Consider the following 12,822-nt stretch of genomic DNA (forward strand, 5'->3'; position numbering starts at 1 on the left):
TGACTGCTATCATTAACGATACAGGGAAGAAGCTTTTTTGTTATCTAGCGTTACTAGCAAAGTTGTTAGCTAGCACCTAGCTAGTAGCACAACAACAACAGCGTAATGTCTGTAAAATTACTGAATGGATTAGATAAGAACAGTTTTTCCTCACCTGGCTGTCTCCTCCCGCTCAGTAGTTCTTCAGAGAAAGGCAGACGCAGAGGCCTGTCAGTGTCTGTTGTATTTCATTACCTCTCTGCTTAAACCGCGACTCCGTGCTGAAGGAGAAACGATACTTCAACGTTTTCCGTCATCTGACAAGCAGCAAGTCTACTCTACTTTATTCACCAAAAACTTTTTTATTTTTATTTTAATTAACCAAAAACTGTTCTGTAATCTGGAACGTTTGCTACGTTGAGCTCTGCAGTTAGCTGCCTCAACTTAGTGCGCGAGAGGCAATTTTGCGTCGTGCGTCACGGGCGAAAGGTCAAAGGTAACAAGGTGACCGGAGGGCTTATTATGTTGTACAAAAAAACAAACAAAAAAAACCCCCAACAAAAAACAAATAATTTTCGTACATATTATGTGCTGAAGTATCCCCGACCCACTCTGCACGTTCCTGGCTATGTGTCATCAGTGTCAAAGCGATACAGAAGTGAATTATTGGCAGGTTGTTTAACCCTCTGCTTGAAAATGAACAGAGTGAGCAATATAAAACACTGATGAATTGTCTGCATCTTAATGTTGGAATGGCAGGTTGAAAAAAAAACATTGCTTATTTACTATTTTGACATTTTTCATTCATCATTTTCTCTTGTCCTCTGATATTGTCCTACCCCCCTTACGTCTTTTCCCTTTTCCTATTTCAGTCTCACAGATCAGCCCAGAAACAGTTCATTACAAACAATATCCCCTAGTAAACATGCTTCATTAAACTGCCTCTACCCCTAATATCTTTTTAATGCATTTTTATAATTGAATTAAATGGGTTAGTGGAATGCTATAAATAGTTTGAAGTTGGTTTGTCCCCCCACCCCTTTTTTTTTTTTCTGCACCTGAAACGTGTGTATTTATATGCTGTATAAACACACGTACCAGACTGAGAATGCAGCGATGGAGGGCAGGAAGTTTGACCTCCTTCTCTATACATTCTTCACATTTGACTTCCCTGGTTGGACACGTGTCCACGAGTATGTCTGTTTTATTTACTCAGCTGACTCGCGGCGTTTTCTAAGCTTTTGTCTCCTGTTTTCCTTTTTGCTATGCTCACATCTCTACTCTGAAGAATTGCTTGTTTGCTTCAGTAACCCTCAGAGTTACTGGCATTAGTTTTTAGATTGATTTGTGTTGTTATTTTAATTACGCTGTATTTACAGAGCAGAGCGCTGTCGATTGCTAAATTACCCCATGGCTTATAGCATCAAAAATTAATAATATAGCACAATAAAGTTTAAAGTCATGGTCCTACCGCAACAATTATGTGTAATTTGTTATAATACAGGTTGTTTAGATGGTGTAATTTCCACCGCCATTGCTTTATTATGACTGTTATCCTGCTTAAGACCACCAGAGCCTTGTTAACCCTCAATATTGTAATCATTTATGATTGAGATCAACTATCATCTGGGGTTTTATTGAAGAATGTTTATTTCTTAGATTTTATAGTTCCTGTGTCTATAAGTCAGCTAAAGGTTAGAGACATGAAGGGAAAGTTATCCTGATCAAAGAGAAGTGCTTTACCTGTTAAGATCCCTGCCTTTTCTCTGTTTGGTTCTGAATCTTGATAGAAAGATGAAACAAAAATACATTATTAAAATAGTGACGTCTTAAATAAATAAATAAATAAATAGAGCAAAAATAGGACCTTGTGGTTGGTAAGATAATGACAAATAAATAACAGTATGAATATGAAAGAAAGCCAAAAAATGACCAATTTCATAACTGCATTGCCATTTCATCCCATTACCATTACTAAATAAACATGAAGTCATGTATTGTGTCTTAGTTTATTTTTCTTGGGATATAGGTATTTTGATAAGTATTGCAGATTGATTTTCATATTTTTTATATAGCAGCTTGTTTCTGCTGAATATTGATCTGATCCCCACTTGGTTGAGTAAAATCTGAAGATCAAAGACTGATTTGACTCCTTATAAAACCAAAGTGCTTTGTACCACCCACTAATGGTAAATATTTAAAATTAGATTCACATAATCACACTTACTGGCAGCAGACTATGAGCAGATTAAATAAATGTACTTTAATAATGTCTTGTCATGTGAATTTGATTTATATTCAGTGACAAAAAAAATATATCATGAGATTACCAAAACAGTGAATGTACAAACTGACCAAACACATAACAGAGACTTCAAAAAAAGTATAGTGTAACTTTAAACCAAATTTACACCTCATATTAGTCTAAAATGTGTACAAAGTTCAGATTTTGATTTGTCTCTATGTGAAAGGTTCTAATTAGTGTTTTTTTTATTTCTTTTTTTGTTTGCATTTTGTTAGAAAGCAAAACAGTTAAAAGATATTGAAAATTGAAGTTGCATTTTTATTAAAAGCAATTGGAGAATGTAATGTCCTGACCCCAACAGCATAGCGTGGACTCAGAGCCGAGTGACAAGGCTTTCTCTTGTTCTTAATCTTTGTGCACAGACTAATTCTGAGCCAAGAAAAATCCTCTTACTTCATAGAAAGTGACAGCTACAATGAGAAGAGGCTTTAAGCATAATCACTTTGCATGATATTCGTGACTAAATCGGGGATCATAGTTCTGCAGGTTTTACTTTATATTGTCTTAAGTTTCACTGAACTGAGTCTATATTCTAAGCGTATGTCGGTTATAGATCTTCTTATTACATTGTAGTGTTTTTGTTGGGACTGATATTGTCATACATAACACATTTTGCGAAGCCATTATGGTAAAACGTGAGCACTTTTAAATACATTGATGAACGTTTTAAAGGAGTTCAAACATTGTAGACCTGGAAGTCTCTGACTTACCTTTGTTTCTGTATTGCATGACTGTACGTTTGCCACGTAGCATTCCAAGTAATCTTCTTCAAGTTATTTTTCCCTTTATCCTGCTGGTGGTCCTTTTATATATGAATATATAAACTTTTTTTTTTTTTTAATAAACAAGCAGTGATGATTTACCCTTGCAAGGCGTGATTAAATTGGCTTACATGTTTTCCAAAAATAATGTAGTCACATCTGGTGGGATTGCAGGGATTTGCATGTATCAGTGACAGAATTGCAATTCACACCTAGCTCAGTCACAGACTCTTTTCAAAATCTTCCCCAAAGATTGTTGGAATTATGGAGAGGCAAAATGAGATGGCACGGTGAGGATTGTGTGTCAAGAGGTGTGGAGTCGGTTTATGTTTGCAACCTGCATCATAGAGTGCTGGGAATACTTTGTTCTCTTTTTTTTTTTTTTTTTTTTGCATAAAAATATTTTGTGTGTGTGTGTGTGTTCAATAGAAGTATTTTGAAATCATCAGAGAATCTGAACTGATGATTACCCTCACTATGTTGGTTAAATGCTTTTAAGGAGTTTGTTTTCTGAAGGAGGTCATGGCATGTTCAGAATTGACAAGGTTCACTAAATGGGTCACCTGCGGTTTCATCAAACCATAAACAAATATTTCCTTTAGAATTTAGCTTTTCATTCCCCTGTAACAAAAAAAAACAAAAACCCAACCTGTTTTTAGAGGCGAAACCTGTAAGGACAAGCCTAGCACAGGGATTTTCTATCTTTCCACACATTCTGAAACCTCGCCATTGTTTCCCCTCAAAGCTTGAAATGTTTAAAGTACTTGAGGTTTCTCAAAGGGAACAGGGAAGGGCACCTTTAAAAGCACTCTTTTTGTATCGCAGGAAGGAGAAGAAGAGAAGACTTAAAACCTTCATCTCAAAGTCAATGAAGTGAAATAGACAATCAAGGTGTTCTGAAATCTAATTACTGGACTGTAAAGCCCAGGGCTTAATATGAGCCCAGAACCTGCAAGAACAGGATCCAGCACCTCCCAGTGATGTTCCATTTAGATGTTTAACGACTAAAAATACTTATACTGTCTCACTTTCTATCTTTTTTTTCCTTCCTTCCTTTCTTTCTTTCTTACTTTTTTATTTAATAACCTCTTTTCTGTCTTGCCCCTATTCTGGTTTTGTAAAAAGGACAAACTGTTAGTGTGAGGAAGACAAATTAATCATTTAACATCTGATCTGATGAGATGTGATACTTCAAATTCTCAAAACGGAAGATAAATGTGACATGGTGTCTTATTTCTAAACACCCTGTGCATATATGTAGCGAATTGTCTTAAAAAAAAATGGAAGTGCTGATTGTGTGCGCTTATCCATCCTCACTTAATATTTAATGAAACTTTAAAATGCTGCAGAAACTTTATATAATTTTTTTTAAGCGTGAATTTTAAAATCTGTTTTACTTAACATTCAATGCAGTACGCAAACTGCTCAGAGTAAAGTGATACGTATTTGTTTAGGTCTGCGTGCTTTAAGGAGTGTGAGCTTGTTTTGTTTTTCTACCACTCTGTTGATGTCATCTTGGTTGTTTGAGGTACACTGCGGGATCCGGCCTCCCTGTGGAGCCAGGCAGCCGTGGGGTCTGTGTACGTAGGCCGACCACGCTGTCATGTCTCTTTCATCGCCAGCCAGGCTTGGCCAACACGGAGATAAGGAGACAATGACTGGGAGAGCGAGCAGTGGCAAGGTGTAACCACAGCCCCTGGGTCTCCTCCCTGCCGAGTACTTCAAATCCTCATTAGGATTTTCAGCAAAGGAAGAAGGGATTTTCAGGATTAGGGCTTTGTCACAGCTGGCTCCAGGTCGGTGTTTGTCATGCAAGAGCATGGCAGAACTCTGACATATTGTTAACCCCCCTCCTCCCGTCTAACACAGACGCTGTCTTCACCTGGCTCCCGAGGCAGTCAATGTATGTTCCACTGACCTCAAACGCTTGATGCTTACAATTGTTAACCTGCCGCCTTGGCTAAGCGTTTTAAAGTACTTTCTAGTAGCTTTTGTCAGGTGTCCGTTGATTCATGTTGCAGTGTCAGCGTTTGTTGGATATTAATACAGAGTTAACCTTGGAAAACATATTTAGTTTGGTGTTTACAGTCCTAATCCATAACTCTTCTGAACACGTCAGCCATGATTTTGATGCAGCTGTTCAGACAGGAGAGTCGCTGCTACGCTTTAATCTTTACCCTTCATATTTTTGTACAGCAAAAGTACTAAATGGCCTTCCCTGAAGCTATTTGTTCCCTAGTTTGCTTGCATTTTACAAAAAAAAAAGTATGTAAAGTAGGTTTCTCTTCTAAAAAGCTCTGACCTGCCAATACTGGTTGTAGCTGGTTCCAATTGCTCTGTAAGAGCTATAATTGCCAGCACTAAACAAAGTTTAGGCTTTTTGGTGTTTCAGTCTTTTGCTTACAGACATGGTGATCTAGCATCTTAGCTCACAAACTGTACTTCAAAAATATTAACTTAAAAATAATATGTTCAGTGGACCACAGTCCCAAGACTGTTTAGATAACCAGCATGCATTGGTAGCTTTAACCAGCCAATGTATAATTGGAAGAATAGATCATTTCCCACCTTGAGTGTAAGAGACCAGTTGGTGTAAAACAGGATTTTAGAGATTTATAATCAAGACACAATCATTTGGAGTTGACATTTTAGATATTTTACTTCACCTTTTCTAGCACCTCAGATTAGGTAGCATTGTAACTATAAAATACATTCTCTGTGTATTCTTAGCTTTGCTTGAAATTTTCTTATAGGCTTCCAACAATTCAAAATCCACTATGTTCCTTAGCAGAGTTTAAACATTTAAATACTTAAAGAAGATTCCAGGTATGGGCTGAAGTCGGCTGACCGTCGATTTGCACCTTATCTTGCTGCTTGCACACTGAAGAGTGTTGTTGTTGGCACAAACTGTCACCGCTTAGGTATTGAGTGTTAAGCGAAGTGGATCAGATCTGATTTCATGAGAAGCCTGTCATCAGTCGGGGTCAGTCAAGCTGTAAGCTTAACAGTTTTGTTAACCAATCTATTTCTTGGGATATTCCCAAATATGAACTGTTTGTTCATATTTGGGAACAAACTGCTGAACAAACAGTTCAAAATATGAACTGTGGCTATTTCTTTGAGGTCACACTCTCATTACACTAAACAAAAGGCCCCTGTTTCCTGACATGTTGCTCAGTCTCTCAGATTTCAACGTAACATTAAAACTGCCTTCTTCCATAATTCTCAAGACTCTTACTGGATAAGAGGGTTTCAAATGGGTCCCACCCTAGATTAGTCATCTACTTGCATGTTCCTGTCTACCTTATGCTTTACAGCCACAGCTTATCTCACTTTCTTCTTGCCCTGTTAATCAGGGACACTCCTCCAGGTTATTTATTTTTTTGTTTGCGTCTAGGTTTTACATTTGTTTCATTAGTCATAAATCTGGGCTGGTTGCAGGATTTACTGTTAAATGTTCTGATTCATGTGACAAATAATTGCTTTATATGCTGTGAAAAGGACTCAAAGCTGTTTGCATGATGGCAACAAGATAAAATAGCGGCGCCTCTTTAGTTTTGAAATGTTTCTCCATTGGTGGCTTTTACGTCGTTGACATCAAGGACTGCAGACAAACGGAAAGCAAGGACTTCTGATGAAGTGCTGTCTGGAAGGGGCGGATGGAGAGAATGTTTTTGATTATCCACTGTATAAGGTGTCTCAAACAGGAATCAGCATGTACAACTTGCGCCTGACAAATGAAGCAGGTCAAAGGGCAAATGCAAGTTTGTTTTGTATTCGCTGGTGTTATGATGTGTAATGTTACAGTTAATAATCTGCAGAGTTCAGGTCGCATGAGATTGCAGCGTGCCAATTTTCTCTCTCTTTCTCGTGAGCCATTGTAGATTGGAATATTTTAGAGCATTATATAAACTGTTTTTTTAATAGAATTTCACTGTGGACGTCACAACTCTGATTTCCTCTGCAAGAGAAATTACATCCATTTATCAGTGTGAGCAGCCTGGGTCCCATTCCACTTTTGGGTTTAACAAAAAAGCAGACAGAAGGACGGAGTCATTGAAGTGGTCTTTGACTGCTTTTATTAAACCAGGCAGATTCCATAGCAGCTGAAACGTCTCACGCAAACAACAGCAATTTGTGTTTAAGGGGTAGATAATTACATTTCCATTGTGAGGAAACTGCTGAAAAACATCCACATGGGACAGCGTTAGTGCGGTTTGGATGGCATGTAAAGAAATACCTACTGCGGGACATGTAACGACAGAATGTGTTAAGAGAAGATGATATACTCCAAGGCTCGTGATTTCACAGATTTTACAGTCTGCTCTCATGGGTCGGTCGTAAGATATCCTTTCTTGCCCTTAGTGGAATCCTTTTTGTCCTCTTGCTTTCATTCCTGATTTAGTACAGCTGTAAATCCAGAGAAGGGTCCTGTAAACGAGGGGTGGTGAAACTACGCCCATAAATAAAAAGGATTTAGAAGCAGGGCCTTTTTCAAAGAACTCTAAATTCACATTTATGTGGCTTGTTAACTCATAGGGCTTAACTAGTGCATTTAGTATTTTTTATTTTATTTTTTTCTTGTTTTGTAGGATTTCCGCTGAGGCTAAACTCTTAATTTAAACTCGCACTTAGTAAATCAGCCAAGAATTTCCACTTGTTTAGCGATACCTTTTTTTCTTTTTTTTTTTTGATGGTCCTTCTAAATCAGCATGCTGAAATCCTTACACGTTGGTTTACTTGATGTCAGACTGAACATATACCAGTTCAAGCTGTTAGTGCTCCGGCACTATAAGTTGACCTCATGTGATTCAGCCTTTGACCTTGTGAGTCATAGTGACCCCTGAGTGCTTTTGCATGTCAGGCCTCAGGCTTTTCCTTACTCTTGGATAAATGATGCACTTACATGTTAACGATAAATATCCAATTAAATAATCTATTTTGAATTTGCTTCCTTCAGTATGCAGGCAGACGTATGCCGGTAGGATGTTAGACATAGGCTTATATGAATTCGTAATGGCAGAATAGTCTTTAGTAAAAAGACGTGGGCTGCCCATTCGATAGACTTGGCTAAGGCAGTTGTTTTTGAAAAGAAAAGGATCCTCACTGCTGAGAAAAGACTAAATATTTTTCTAGACCACAAACATAGAAAATAGATCCCAAACATGGGATTAGCAGAGTAACTAGTTAATTGTCTTTGTTTAAATAAATAAATAAATAAATAAATAAATACATAAATGAATAAATGTCGTCCTTTTAATTTCACCAAATCTTGAAGTTGTTAGCAAGGGTATAGCAGAATATCTTTAAGCTATTTTGAAGCTGTTACTTTTTAAAGCTTTTTGTGTCTTGATTTTGGTCACCATCTTATCCATACTGACAGAGCCATACATGGACCGATGCTCGTGTTTCTTAATTTCCATCAGACAGACAGCTCTCCTCCTCGAAATTCTTAAATTTATTTAAAATATTCAGCCACCAGCTTTACATCTTGACGATCTTCAGATATGTCCTTAAATAGGAACTTCACATGTACTGCCTCTATTCAGAGTAAGTTATTCCAAATCTGGAAGCTTTTTTTAATGCAAGGTTGTTATATTTATTTATTTATTTTCATTTTTTGACTCATGAGCTGAAAGATTGTTGAGATTATATTTAATTGAAAATCATTAAAATAAAATACAGTAATAACGTTCATATTTAGGTGCCTCCGAAATGAGATCTGTTAATGGACATATTAGGATGTAATTTATTTATTTATTTTTTTTTTTTGCAATGTAAATAGTCTATTAGACAAGACTAAATTAGTGTTTTGCTTTCGTCCTTTGTCAAGTGTTATGCAACACTATTTGTCCCATTTTAAGTGTCCAAGCAAAAATGGTGTCAACTAACAATCCGCCAAATGTGGATAGCAGTGAGTCCTTGTGGTTGAGTCAGAATGGAGACGGCATAAAGAATTCAGTCAGAGCAGCAGTCGTGTCATCAGGGCATGACTACCCTGTTGGTCAGGGAATTTAAATGCCAGGTGGGGGTCAGTTGAAGCACCGGTTGAATAATGTGGCACAAATGCATACACATGAGAGCAGAGTCTTGGGGAAGAGGAACCACTGCCGTGGGCAGCTTGAGAAAGTGCACTGAGAGAATGCAAAGCAACCAGACAGACCACCGCGTTTTTATGTATTCCCAGTGGTGACACGTTGGGTGCCGTTTTATTAAAATGTAGTGCATCAAACACGTCACTGAAGCAGAGCAGGACATTTGGGCTTCTGAATGTATCTCAAGCCACTGCTTTTATTACTATTATTTTTAAAGAAACAGAATAAATGCTTTAGCCAAGGGTCATCACATACTAATCAAATTCAGCCTATGAAGCTCCAAAAGGCATTCACATCATTTAACTTGTATCAGTTGTCATTTGAAATATTGACTGACCTACATCAATTCCCTTCCGGAGTGACTCAGAGGATTAATCCACATAATTATATTAATGTCGACTCACTTTAATTGAAATAGAGGGCAAACTTTCTCCTATCCAATGTCTTGTTTTATTTTTGAATCTACACTGTTTACATAATTTACTTTTTTTTTTTTTTCGTCAAATCAAATTCAACACTGTAGTAATAAAATGAGTAAAGAGGCCTTGACCTTGTCTGGATAATCTCAAAATGTCTTGTAATTTAATATTGAAATTTACAGTTGACCGTGTTGTAGGAACCATGAGAGGAAATTTACTACTTTATGGTCACTGCAGTCATTTCATTACCAGGATATGTCCTTCCTTTTTTTGTGACCTAAAAATCCCTCTCTCTTTTTTTCCCCCTCTCTCTCTCTCTTTCCCGCTCCCTCTGCACACACTGCCTGGCCTGGGGGCTATCCGATATTAGACAGTGAGATGTCACTCTGTGCTTGTGTGAGTGCAGTCAGCTAACATGTGCGGATGATGTGTAGTCAATAATGCATTATTAAAAGAAAAAAAAAAAGGGGGATTTATGACCTTGATGAGCCTCGTATTGCTTAATTAGGCCTAAAGGTTGATTTACATACAAGTGTACATGGAATTTGATGAGGCTGTGTTATACTGCAGGTGCGGTACATTTTTCTTTTGTCTGGCAGCAAAACTTGATGCTTTGCGTTTGTTCAAATTCTAATGGACAGGGTTGTGAGCCAGTATATGAAAGGGGCTGGGGGAGGAAGGGGGGGTTACATTAACCTTTTTGGTTTCTAGTATTTCTACATGTCTTATTTTATTTGAACCCAATTAGAGTAAGTGCTACAAGATCATATTTCTGTTCATTGCTATTGTGGCCAGGATTATCTCTACAAGCACTAGTTTTGGGCAACAAGGAATAAACTACATAAGGAAAACAAAATCTCTGGTGTAAGTTTCTGTTTAAAGCTGTTAAACAATGTGAGGAAAAAAAAAAAAAATTTTCTTGACATCTATTCAGAGAGAAATGATTAGATCTTTTTCAGAGTCATGTACCTATATCAGAGATGCTCCTGATAGCCCCCCTGCTGTTGCTATGGAAGTAGCAGAGATGTAAATGAACTGGAGTGAACTTGATGGTGGAGAATACAAATGAGGATGAAATGTTTCTTTTTTTTCCCCTTTGCTCTGGCTCTTTTTTCCTTCATCCTTTTTTCCTACTTCCTTTTCCTCTATTTCGTGTCTCATCTCTCATCATGTTCAAAGACTAACTAGCATTTAATATCGTTCATGATACTGTAACATGATATGAGAACAGCTAAAGATATATTTGAATTAGATTGGCTATGAGCTTGTCAGCAAAGCCACAGTAACTTTGTGCAAATTTATTTCCTTTCGATACTTGGAACTGGATCCAATACTTTGGAAATTGATTGATGAAGTAAGAATAGAAAAATCTATGTTATTCCCAACTGGGTGGTCAGAAATGACCACCCGTCATTTCTCAAGAAATGACCACACTGATAGTGATATCACTGTATCACTATCACTGATAAAGTGATAGGGTATCACAGCATCAGATTTATGGCAACAAGAGAACATTTGAAGAAATGTTGGGAAAACTAAGAGTCCCCATTATTTTCTTTTTCACAAATTTATTTATTTATTTTTACAGATTATAAAATGTGTTTTAAAGAGTCTATATCGATGTAGAATATTCCAGTCCAGTTTGGTCAAGTTTGCATAATGTGGTTTCATTCTTCTTTCTAAAGTAAAAGAAATTCATTTAAAAAAAAAAGCAAAATGCAATTATATTGTGTTGTAAATTGAATAAAAGTGTCATAAATGTTAATGATTTGTTGTTGTTTTTTTTAAATAAATGTATGTTTAGTGTGGAATCCTCCAGTTTGGGTCTTACTATCTACATATTTCATATTTTAAACTAAAGTTTCTCAAATGCAGTCCAGATTCTTAAACAACTGGGAAATAGCCCCTCAGCAGATGCTAAGTTTAACTCCTAAGTGTTAGCCAGAAGCGGTATTCTGAGTTAGCATGAAGAGCTGTCATTATTAATCGACTTCATTATCTTACAGGATAACAACTGAAGAACTTCTTCAATTACAACTTTATTTACACTTGGATATGGGTTGTCTCTTTCTTACAGCATCCATAGGCTAATTATTACATGCCAATGGCAAATTATCCAAATTAGACAATGACACTGTAAAGTATCTTTTAGGACCGACTAGTAGATTGAGAGTACTACACATACTTCCTCGTGAAAATTGGAACAGTTTTATGTGGAGTCATACATACCGTTTCCTGAGATGTTCATCACAGGTTTGTAATGATCCCCCTTTACAGGCTTTATAGTTAACATTACAACACATTTGTTTGATGATAATTTTACCTATTCCACAATACGTCAGCTGAAAAGAGACTAATTAGAAAAACAGGAGCACACTGTTAAATCAAAAATAAAGGTTAATGTGGGCCAGTTCAGTGGTGTAATTCATCTTTTACAATGGCCTCACAGAGTGAGCAGTCTACCTCATACCCTGCTGTTTGCTGAGCATATGCAATATTTTGTTTCATCTCCTCCCCTACATAGATCTGACTTCTTAAGAATCCATGTTGTTGGAAAGGATATCTCTGGATTATAGAATCAGCACTGTGGGAAGGGCCTTAAAATAATAGTTTCTTTTTCTTTTCAGACCCATTTTACTTGTTCCATAGATTTTGTGGTATGCAGTTGGTGGAGTAAACCAGGGTGACTCAAGCTGCGTCCCCTGTGGTTTCAAGCTAATACTTTAGGCCACACTTTTCTTTCACCCAGTGTCCCTCCAGTGAGCTAGCTTGTCAGCTCAGGAGAGCAGAATAATGGCAGCCGAGAAGGGATGCTAGCTCATTTACAAGCAGCTGGTTAGCTCTCGTCAGAGCAGCTAGGAAAATCAAAGGGCCCGGTTAACGGTAGACGACAAGCATTGGGAGCGTCCCTGTCAGTCTTCTCATTGGCTCTCAACAGAAATTATCTGGTTTCACATCAAAATAATGTGGGGACCCCTTTTGTGTTCTGGGCACAATGATGGCAGCGTTATAGTGACTGAATGGGCCTTTTGATCAGCCTCTGCTTTGCTCCTGGCCTAACTGTGGAAGTATTTGTAACTCAAGTTACAAAGAGTCATTTTAATATGAAAACCATTTACTGGAGGGGAGATACCCCTGGTAAAATGCAGGACTGTTTAATATCTTGTATGATTCTGGCTGAACTTGAATGTAGTAATTTTATGTTTTGTACCATACAAAAACTATTTTGTGTGTTGGATTTTATATATATATATATATATATA

At 37.2% G+C, this 12,822-nt stretch overlaps 1 long non-coding RNA gene across 1 annotated transcript in view; it reads left to right on the top strand.

Moving 5' to 3' along the window:
* The window catches only part of LOC107834425 (uncharacterized), a 35,504-nt gene extending 27,159 nt beyond the window's left edge, over nucleotides 1-8,345 (top strand). Inside the window, exon 3 of the long non-coding RNA XR_001660218.1 lies at nucleotides 8,335-8,345. This is a non-coding gene — a long non-coding RNA (uncharacterized LOC107834425). The remainder of the gene's footprint in view (nucleotides 1-8,334) is intronic.
* Nucleotides 8,346-12,822: the final 4,477 nt, after the last annotated feature.

The sequence above is a fragment of the Poecilia formosa genome, unplaced genomic scaffold (assembly GCF_000485575.1).
Source record: "Poecilia formosa unplaced genomic scaffold, Poecilia_formosa-5.1.2 Scaffold10, whole genome shotgun sequence".
NCBI classification, from domain to species: Eukaryota; Metazoa; Chordata; class Actinopteri; order Cyprinodontiformes; family Poeciliidae; genus Poecilia; species Poecilia formosa.